Genomic DNA, 12055 nt, shown 5'->3' with positions numbered 1-12055 from the left:
TGGGAGGCGCCAGTGGTTGGAGAGAGCATGAGAGACAAAGAAAGTGTGACCAGGTCCGGCCTGATCATGCAGGTAGGTCCGGAATTTAAAAAAATAATAATTTGTTTATATATATTTTTAAGAAATATGTATTCTTTAAACCCAAAAACTCAATTCGTTTAAGCATTTTACAAAAAATTAAAAAACTTTTTGCACAATCAAATCATAACCAATTATGTCTATTTTAAAATTTAATTGTTTAAATCCAATAAAAAAACCTTTTTACTTGAAGACCAAATTTTTCCTCGCTTTCGGCCTAATTTTTTTAACGATTCCCGAATATGACCCTGATCCTTCGTATGACTGTATGACGATGGGAAAAGTTACGTGAACGAAAACAATTAATAAATAATTTTTATTCTAGTTTACTAGTCTAGTGAAAGAAGGCTTTTTATATTTGTTATTTTAGAGTTTGGGCTGTTTTTGGGCCTTGTCAGGAAGGGCTCCCCTGATTATGGGTTGAGACTTGAGGGCACGTTAATATTAGTATTTGTGGGCTGTTGGGAGAATGGTCAATTAGAAGTGATATGACTAAGAGAGAAAGGATATGACCATTCATACGATATTAGGCTGAGGGGTGCGGAGCGCGAGAAGGGGCGCGAAAGCCCTTCCGCTCGCGCCCCGGGGCGCGAGCACCACACCACCGAGGCGCGAGAGGGGCGCGAGCGCGGAAAAAGAGGCAGGCGCGGATGGGCTAGCGGCTGGGAATGGCGTGAGTGGGTCCTTGGGTTGCGTGAATAGAGCCGTTGGGCTCGTTTTTTATTAAAAAATTTTTTTTTTCTCTATATATATCTATATCAAATACAAACCAACAACAATATAAAACATACAATTTTTTCTCTCTATTAAACCTATATCAAACCCAAACCAACACCAATATCACATACCAATATCACATACCACACCCAAAACCCAAAATCACCCCATCTTCCAAACCTTTTTTTAAAAACATGGCTGGAAATTGGTACCCAAACCTAGATTCAGATTACAGTTACGACGATTTATGGTCGGCACCGGACCAAGCGATGTTTTATTCGGGGTCGCAACAATCATCCGGCTTTCAACCATCCAACATACAACCGTCTCCTAACTTTGTAGTTCCGGAGACACATGAACCAGAAGGTGAAGCTGCGGGACAAAGAAGACGCGTCCACCGGAAAAAACAAGTTGCAACGGACGGGTCGGGTTCGGCTTCGACTGGAAGGACGAAACGGAAAACCACTCCGTGGTCATCATATGAGAAGGAAGCCCTGTGTCGGGCTTGGATAGTCATTTCTGAGGATCGGCGTTGCGGTAATTGTTTTAACGTTTTTAAAAATGATTTTTAATAAAAAAGTTAAATAAAAAAGTTAAATGACTTACAAATTTATTTATGCATTTTGCAGCGGACTACCAAAAGAGCAAGGTCTTTTGGACAAAGGTTAGGGAGACGTTCTATTCGCTCGTTGGGAGTACAGAGCGGAACGCCGATATGATTTCGGGTCGGTGGACCGAAATCAGAAAATTTGTCGGCTTGTTTACTAATCTGTTCAACAGGAACGCCGGTCGTATGAGACCAAGTGGCAGTGACGATTTGGCGGTTTATAATTTCACTGTCGAAGAGTGGAGGCAGGAGTGCCTGCGGAGGTATGGGACGGTGAAGACGTGGGACGATGTAAAGGTGTGGGAGAGGTTGAGAAGGTGTTCTAAGTGGGTTGAGCTGGTGGCGCCGGACGTTGATGCGGAAGTAGGGCCGAAACGGACTAAAACTAGTTCGTCTGGAGCGTACAACACTTCCGCCGGGTCGGATTGCCGGGTTGGATTCGACCTAAACGTTGCGGGGGAGGAAACGTCTTCACCGCCGAGGAGGCGGCCATTGGGAAGGGACGCCAGGGGAAAAAAACCGGCTGAGGGGGAAGCCGTAAACATCAACGATCTTGTTGAATCCCTCAATAAATTCAACAACACCATGGAGGTGGTCTCTAATGACAAAAAGGAAAAAAAAAGAATGAGAGATTTGGAATTCCTTACAAGAGACTTCAGTAACCTAAATCCGGTCGACCAAATGCTGATGGAAAAACAAAAGGAACGTATCCGGAAGAGGTTGATCGAAGAAGACCAAGCCGAAGAATAAGAATAATGTTTTTTTTAGTACTTTAATTTTTTTTTAGATATTAATGTGTTTTTTTAATTAATGTGTGTTTTTTTAAATAATTTATGAGTTTTTTTAATAATACGTTTTTTTAATACATTTATAAAAAAATAAAAAAAAAAACCGCTCGCGCCCCCTCTCGCGCCCCTCCACACCATGTCCCGGGGCGCGAGCACCACAACCAATACCCATCTTATCAAGTTTCTCTCTCTGCCACACGTCACAATATTATTGGCTGGCGCCCCCACTCGCGCCCCCTCTCGCGCCCCCCACACCCCTCAGCCTTAGTTAGATGTGTCTTTAAATGCTTAATATTAACCGTAGCAATTAGTAAAGTTGTAATGACGTTATCATTGGGTACTTTTTTTTCACAACAAAATTTACTTTTACCTTACACTTGCAATAATTTAAACTCACAATCTCACATTTATAAATTATATTTCATTTATAAATTATATTAGGATACAATATTACTGAATCAATAGGTGATGTGTCATTGCATACTTACATTATTATATATTTTAGTTAGTTACTACTTTTTACGTTAATATATTATAATTAATTTTTTTAACAAACTGATATTTGTTTTAATATAATATAAATAAGTGTAATGAAATAGAACTATTTGTTTAGGACAAATACAATAAAAAACTAACAAGCTTTTTTATTTTTCTCGTCAAAAGATTATGTACATGCTAATTTTGAACATAATAATGAAATCAAAATAAAATAAAAAACTTAAAAGATATTTAGTTATCATATACTTGAATGGACGAACATTAACACATGTTTTGCACATTTAATGTTCGTAAACGGCCTTCTATATTCGTTCATTTATGTACGCTTGTTTAAATTTTAATAAATGCATAAGTAGTTATATTCATATAAATATAAACATAAATAGATATGTGTTGATAAATTGTGAGACATGTTCGTTTGCGTTCATTGCTAACTTATGTTCGTTTATGTTTTGTCAGCTATGTTCGTTTTTGTTTGTTCAAAAATATTCATTTAAGTTTGCTTGTTTGGGTACTCTTGTATTTGTTTACGTTTGTGAACTGTTCATTTAGTTTTAAATGTATGGACATGAACAAATACGTTCATTCTCTTGATGAAAGAACATGCAAAAGAAAGTGTTTGATTATGTGTTTGTGCTCGGTTAAATTTAAATGAATGAACACGGGCATACCCCGTTCGTGATCGTTTGGTTCGTTTATAGGCGTATGACGATACTAGAATGTTAATTAACAACTATGATTCACAGTATTCCTACCAAACTCTTAAATCTAACAAGGAAACTCAATATTGTTGTAAAATTTACTTCCATCCTATCATTTGTAATTTTAGGAGGATCTCTTTTGGTTAATTGAATTTAGCGGTTAGTTGTTTAAATTAATTTTTACAATGATTGTGTTCAAAATTAGCACGCACAGCGACTTTAATCTGCAATAAATTGTTTAATGACTTTTATATATAAAAAAGTACGTTAGTTTTTATGATATTTATCCTATATTTTAATATAACAAACGATTAAAATAGATATAGTTAACTACTATAATTACCTATATACTAAATAGGAACTTCTCTTTGTGTCTAAAAAAAGTGATATTCATTGTTTGCTACTCATAGAGCTCAATATACAAGTCAAATGCATTATTTAAAAATTCATTTTAGAATCTTGAGTTTCTAAACAAAACATACATTACCTTCATATCAAATAGCAAGTTTTCTAAAATATATAACGTATCTTTTTAACTATCTCTAAGCTAAAAAAAAACTGAGAGACACTTGTTACCATTCTAGGCCGCCTCAACTTATGTTTTGATTAAATCTCCGTCTCCTATTAAATAAATATATTTAATTAAATATATTAACAGATACATAAGTTGAATATAACTATGGATACTTATTATTAAATTATCTATAGTTATTGAGTCTCCAAATAACTAAATGAACTTAGTTTTTGCTTCATCACTTCTATATAAGTCTTCATATATCACAAAGTTTAAAGATATGTTCATTAAAATGTTAAACTTTAAAATCCTATAGACGATATTAAAGACGATATTAAAGTGTCGCATTGCGCCCACCGCCCATGTCACATGCCCACCTGTGCGAGTTAGGTGTTTCACCCCTTTTTGGATCTCCACACATGTTTCATCATTTTGAGGGAGGGTCGATCTTCTTTATAAACCATTAGAATTTAAAAGGACAACCCTCACCTATGTGGGATAAGTTCCTAACTTTTATCCACATAGCTTTATATCGATATTTCATTACGTTATATCTATATATATACGATTTAGTCTATTATGACGCCCTCATATACTTTTAACACAAACCCAAAAATAGATATGTATAAATACATATCTAATTAATATAAATATTTACAGTGCAAATTTTTTTCAATAAAATGTTAATTGGAACCCCTTAAAATGACACCTAGGCTAGCTAGCATCATGCATGCTACATGTATATTTAAGATTCATCGTCATAAATTATATACTCACGAAAAACGTCACACTTTGTTTTTCTATTAAAAATGAAGGTTAGAATGACGTCATGTTGCATGCACAACTTCATTAAGTATGACACTACTTCATTTTCATTTTTATTTCAATAAATATAATATTAAAAAAGATTGAGAATTTAAAATCTAAAGCTAGCTGGTTGGAGTTAGTCACATGCCATCATTTTATTGAACAAAAAAACACCACCACATGCTGTTCCTTCCAACAAAATTGAGTTGATTTGCTGCAAAATCCATCATAAGATTTATATCTCAGATTTTTCTTTATCAATCTCATAAGAGAATAGATTCAAAAGTAAACCACTTATACAACATGTGTTTTTTATTTTTATTTTTTTACTTTAACTATGAGAATTACCTGTTATCCGAAAACTCACATGACCCACTAATACCCTTCACATCAACAAAACGAGTTAAATCTCAATTTGTGCCAGAAAGGTGATCTTTAAAAGGTAATGATTGATTGGGCACTGCCGGAGAGGTACCTATGTTAGAGATCGAGGAATCATTTGCTTACCAATGCGCCATCTTTGTAGGTTCAAAATATGTGCTAATTTCTTTATCAATAAATGGATAACATTACTTTAAATTTCTAGATTAATCCTACACTTTTAACCCATGTTTTTTCTTGCTTAAATCAAGCATACAGTTCAAGTAAAGAACCCTAGCTAAGCATCACACCATATGCAACAGTTAACTATGAAAAAACTTTGACTAGCTAACATTTGAAGTTTATATATGTATTAATGAACAGTCAAAATCTTGACTTTATTAAGCAAGAACTAGCGAAAGAGTTAGTAAGAATCTGTCACAACTACCCATATTACAAAATATCATATTTGCAGCCTGCTCTAGGCGGATCAAAAATTCCTTCGGACCAAACTAATTTATGCTTCAAGAATCAAATCTAGCTTGAAATATATTAAGTAACTTTCTATGAACATATGTCTGCATACACACACACACACATGGGTATGGATGTATGTGTAGTTATGATATAGAATATATCAGTTAGAGATGATTATAATAAACTAAACTAATATATTTTAACTAATAGTTTTGTATATAGCAAATCTTTATGAATATTGAATACCCTATCAAAATGGTTTCTGTAACTTAAGAAAACAGAAGAGTTTACATTGGTCCGTACACAAGATCTGGAACTAATTATTGGCTCATACATACCAACAAATACTCAAAGCAAACTTGATAATATGAGACAAGTCAAAGGACTTAAACTGAATACTTGATGTCCTTTGATCACTGCTTTCTTTTAGCAGATCTTGTAAATGAATATATCTGCGATTCTATTATTCTATATCTTTAACAAACTGTATAACCTAAGATCTAACCCTTTTTAATAACACACATCAATATATAATGAATATATGTTCAAAACACCAAAGAATAGCTATGAATATTAATAATCAAGATTACCTATATATTTTTGCATATGATTTTTGAAGCAGTCAATTGATTTCCGATGCAGCATCATCAAGATTCTCATAACCCAGAAACTATAGAGTTGACCGGCATGTGAATCTTGAAGACGCCGCATCAGTAAGCAATGACATTTGAAGCTGATTTGTCAGATTATTAGTGGCTTGAGATATAAAAAACCCTAGTATTTGTGAAACATATATAGGGTTTTTAAGGTGGGTGTGAGAGGATGGGATGGAGGGTTATGGTTGAGGGAAGAAATATATATAGTGGAAAACTTGAAAAAGTGTTTGGATGGTGGGGCCCACGTATATGAAGCCAAATTCAATTTTATATTTTCATGTGAACTTTTTTTTTTTCGTATGAAAGGCCAGCAAATTACATTAAAAATCATAAGATTCAAACCAAGTACCTATTTTCATGTGACTGAAATTGAAAATTCATAAGATTCAATTTTAGTTTTTCATGTGACCGGTTTTAAAAATCATATTACATCATATATAAATTAAAAAATTTATATATTCTATTACTATATTGGATATAACCAAAATAATAAGAAGTTATAATTAAATTCTTTTCAAATAATAAGAGAGATATGGTGAATGTAAAAAAGAATTCAGAAAGATAATTATGTCAAATTAAATATCACATAGAAGTATGTGTTTTAATTTCTTTGTTGTTATTTTTTTTCTCTCTTTACTGTTATTAAAATAAAATATTATATTTGTTAAATACCAGTTGATCCGTACGATCTGACGTGGAAGTGGCAAACAATTCCAGGTGAAAGTTAGTCGAGAAATTGTATATTTAAATTAACCTTTTTATTTATTGACAGCTTTTTTATGAAAAAGATAATTATAATATCTCACAATATCTTATAGATATTGATTTAAAATTTTCCTGTCTTGTAATATATCTTCTAGATATTTATAATATCTTCTGGATATTTAACCTCGCATTAAGACGTGGTAATAATAAATTACTAGTTTTTAAACTAAATCTATACACGAGAAGCTACGAAAAAAATATAGATTATGTTGAAATTAAAAATTAATCAAAATAGAAAAAAAAGAGGAAAATTACATGTGAAAGAGTTTTAAGTTATATATGTAATATCTCATGGTCGGTATCATCTTAACTTGAACTTTTTATTTATTATCTTGAAACAAAAACATGATTTGCACCCTCTAAAACAATTTGTTTATTTGAATTTACATGCTATCATATAATAATTGTAAGCATGCTTATATATAAACCTTTACACATAAATTATTGCGTTGAAAAGTGACAGTGAATACGAGGCTTAAATGTAACACTTTCAACGACCGAAAAGGAAACACTAGCTTTAGGTGATACAATCTACTCCTCTAGTTGTGGCCAACAACCTTGTACCTCTTTGACGTGTCCCTCTTCTTATGAAGATATTAGTTTTACAAATCGTGCCATCTATGTTTGGGTTTCCTTTTAATTAAGTCGTGAGGTGTTATAAAATATTTTGTATTTTGAATCTTATAAAAGGGGTCAAGCTGACTTTGTCGTATTAGTTGTAAATTAACCCAAGAATATTGGATATCAAATCAACACACGCCTCAAACAATCAAATATAGTGAAAACAAATACTTGCAACAAAAAAGGTTAACGAATATAGTGGCGGAGCTAGGAATTTTTTCCTATGGGTTCGAGATTTTTTGGTGCTCGATTCTTTTCCGTCGTCAAAGTTTTCGAGCCAGGATGAGTGGGGTCAGTAATTAGGTCAGATTAATAATGTGTTATATCACTATCATAACAAAAGAATATCATTAACATTCAAAAATATACAAAGTCATATTAATTAAAAGAAAGAGTCGGTCGGCGTTGTTGTCTGGTTGAAGTCCGTCAGATGAGTGATGAGGTCGTGAGGCGATGGTTGAAGCCCTGATGCGAACTGGCGAAGGCGATGAGTCGAAGAAGTACTCTCCTGGTTGATATATAGAAGTAGTGGCCGGCCTTGTTTTTGTTCTTGATTTTTTATATAATTTTTAGTTAGGTATTATGTTTAAAAATGTTAATTGAGTTGGGTTTATTGACCAAATCTATTAATTATTTGGGTTTTTTTATTATATATGTGCGGGTTATTACTTGCCAACTTATAATGGTTGTTTGTAATTTTTATAGTTTTTTAAGTTTTTTATATTCTATAAAAGAAATATTCATTACTAAAAATATTTTTAATTAAAATTTTCATAATCAGTGTAGGGACGAGTGGATACTAGTATTAAAATGTTCGGTTCAATACCTTGATTGAAGGCAAAATTTGGAAAATATCGGTAGCGAAAACTCAAAACTTGGTATCGATTCGGTACCGACGATACCAATTTCGGTACACTAGTAACCGTTTTGCTCATCCCTAAATTAGTGGGTTCGGATGCTTTTTTTAAAATGATACCGGGTTCGTTCGCCGAAAAAGAATGGGTTCGCTTGTTAGTTCCACACTACAGGTTGTATATAAAACCGAGAAAAGACCGGGTTCGGCCGAACCCGGTGTAATCAATGTGGCTCCGCCACTGAACGAATATGATTGTTATCGAATAACTTGGTAATTTGTTTGCATCAATGATAAATCATTTGTTTACACGTGTTCTAACCTAGTAGAGTAATAAATACATAATGATAACCGTTTAATCAATCGTTTAAAGTCTATTATTGAACAACCACTTTTAACTGTCTTAATTAGGTAGTGGTCAATGATAACGATAATAATAATAATAACAAATAACAATTAGGGTATGCTTTGTATGTGGTGATGAAATAGATGATGGATGAAATAGACAAGAAAGCGAAATAGATCATTATCATTCATTGTTCTATTTGGTTGACTAACGGGAAAAAAATGAATCATTACATTGTATTATTTGGTAATCAGGATATAAAAAAAATGAAATACAAATGATAAAAATACAACTATCTCCGGATAGAGGAACTTTACAAACATAAAAATAGTTAAATGCAATGGTGATTGGTGGCGGCGACGGTATCCATGTGGTGGTGAAAATATGTAAAGGAGAGAATGAAATGAAAAAAAAAAGTGAATGCGAATGAATAGTTTTGATGTGTTTAGAGGGAATGTGATTTCTTAAATAATATGTGAACGATTCCAATTCATTAACTAATCAAACACTATCTTTTTGTGCATTTCCTCATAGTGGTTTACTTCATTTGGTAGTGAAACCATTATTATATCTTATAATGTTAAGTTTGATCTTAATCAACATAACCCCCTAAACTTAACGTTCAAGGGTGTCTTTGATAGTGGAACTGGAAACCGCAACCTATGCACAACTTTTATAGCTTTGTTAAACACAAAGCGTCTTCTTTTTCGAATTTGCATGTTCCCATCCGGTCATTTTCCATGTAAAGTGCTAAGCTTGCATCAGCATCAATTTGCTAACTTGTAAATTTCATTCATGCTCTTAGTTTCCTTTGGCCCTGGTTACTTGTGTCAGCAACCAGCCTCATTAGCCCTCTTAGCATTGATTGCAACTCTTTGAACATTGTAGTTCCATATCAATACATCCAGATAATTGATGTATAAAGTACAAAGCATGATTCCATAATCAGCCTCTAAGGCTAATTTGGACGTTATCCAGCTCCCACCCCGCGAATATAACCGCTTCCTACTTTCACAATGAGATACAAACCATATATAGACTTTGTTTTAAACATGGATTGATATCGGAAATCATATTGATCCGGATCCTCGGCCAATGTGTTAAGGAAGGGTTATACAATCATCTAAAGACTTGAAAATGAAGGAATTTACGATGTTCTGAACTGATCTTACATCTTCAGGATGTTCAAATCAAGAGTATTAAAATAACCTTCTAAGCATTCATTTTTCTTGCCTCATGATGTTCATCAGTATACTAGTTATGGATGTCCCTTAGTGTCTTCAATTTTTATTGTAGAACCTTCAAGACGAATATTAAACCCTTGAAGTCTTAATTGATCCGAACTTAATATATTTTATCAAGATTGGGTGTGCAGAATGTTGGTGATTTTGGAATTGCAACCTGGATTGTTCAGAGAGTCGTGTGATAACTTTCAGATTAAAGTTATTTTGATGATTCTCCAAATTACTTCAATCGGATAAAACTCAAAGCCGAGACAAGAATTTTAGTATTATGATTTCGTGAGGAGGATGAACCATATTAACACGACAATTGAATCGAGCGTCATGTTTATCTATAGGAGCAATATTAATGAAAATAATTTTTTTCTAAGCTGATCTGACAACTTAACCCCAGCCAATGACTCTATCCCTTGGACCCCGTTAGGGACTGCCGCCCCTAGGACCCCGCAACTTGAGGCGCTGCCCTCGGACCTTCGTTCGTTAGCGGCTTCACCCCTAACATCACTAAAACTAAAGTAAGTGTGCACTCGATCCGTACATCCCAAGCTTTCTTAATGTTTGTTATGATTACATTGCTCGGTCGATTAATCCAATTATACTAAAATACTAACATAGAAAACATGGGATCAAAATGTTTTTGTCAAAAATATTTAACTCAATCTCGCCTACTCCTATAATGAGCAAATAATTGTTCTTATCCGTACACATCTCAACACCAAATGATGGTTTCAGTTTATGAAAATGATGTTTTTTTCCTCTCTAAAAACAACTTCTCCTCGATGAGCATGGTTTTGAAACTTAAAACTTTGATACCGATTCGGTACCAACGGTACCGATTTCGGTATCGATACCGGTACCGATTTTGCTTATCCCTACTCTCACACTTTCAAACTAATTAAAACATATATTTAGTTTTTTAACCGGTCTAACAGATAAGCAAATTAATTAAACTAATAAGCCAACAGATCAATATATTGGTTCAATATTTATAGTCTTGTTTTTATAACATTACATAAGATTACACAATCTCATTCTGCTAGCATATAGTTGTATGGGGTTATTTAGTAATGTCGACATATTGGAATCTTAAAGGTGTCATGTTATACATAAGAGCTTATATTAATAGTCATAAATTATTTTTTTATGTAGAGGTGACTCTATATATATATTGGGAGAATCTAATTGGCATGGTACTCCACTAATAGGTAAAATATTGTTGTTGATTTAAGTATATAAGTTTCTTTGAACGGCCATTTGAATTATTGACAGGCGACTGATTCATCCGATTATCTTCATTTCACTCTTACGAAGAAATTCATTGTATATGAGAAAACCTATTGACCCAACCTGAAACTCCCTATATTTTTATTTTTAAAAGTGAGACTTGAACTCAAGATTTTTCCTTTTAAATTCAAGTCTTTGAGTATCTCATCTCAACTATTTGGGTTGGGTATCACTGGCATTAAGTATATAACTATTTTATTGTTGGGCGGCGAATTTCTTTTGAGAAAAATGGAAAAGATTAAGTAATTAAATAAACCTAAACCCCTTGTTTAATCAAATGCTAATAATGTTAATCTTATCTTATTGGGTGGTTTCAAGATTCTAAATGTAAGTGACTTAGGTTTTGGATTACTTTTGACCAAGTATTAAGGATGTAATTGCAACAGTGTTGCTTTAGTGACATGTATTTAGTGTATTGTTGTTTGTACATTGATCTAAGTTTGTCTATTTTGGCTTTGGAAAGGAGTTTAATCAAAACCATGGGCGGATTAAGCATTATTAAATCACACCTCAATACCTAATCTCATGTGAACAACCTTAAATGCTAAAACAAGACTTTAATATTATTTTGTTTAATTAAGGTTTCGGTTCCCTAATGATGGTGTTTTTATGCTTAATAAAAGAAAATAAAATGTTATATGCTTTTAAATAACTTCTTATTTGTATTGTATTTATTAAAGATAATTCACTAGTAAGGCCAATTCCGTCACATTTTCATATATCATTATCAACTATTTATTAA

The sequence above is a fragment of the Bidens hawaiensis genome, unplaced genomic scaffold, assembly GCF_021521415.1.
Source record: "Bidens hawaiensis isolate Kalapana, Puna unplaced genomic scaffold, B.hawaiensis_p1.1 tig00024254_1, whole genome shotgun sequence".
Taxonomy (NCBI): domain Eukaryota; kingdom Viridiplantae; phylum Streptophyta; class Magnoliopsida; order Asterales; family Asteraceae; genus Bidens; species Bidens hawaiensis.
This window is presented reverse-complemented; position numbering follows the sequence as displayed.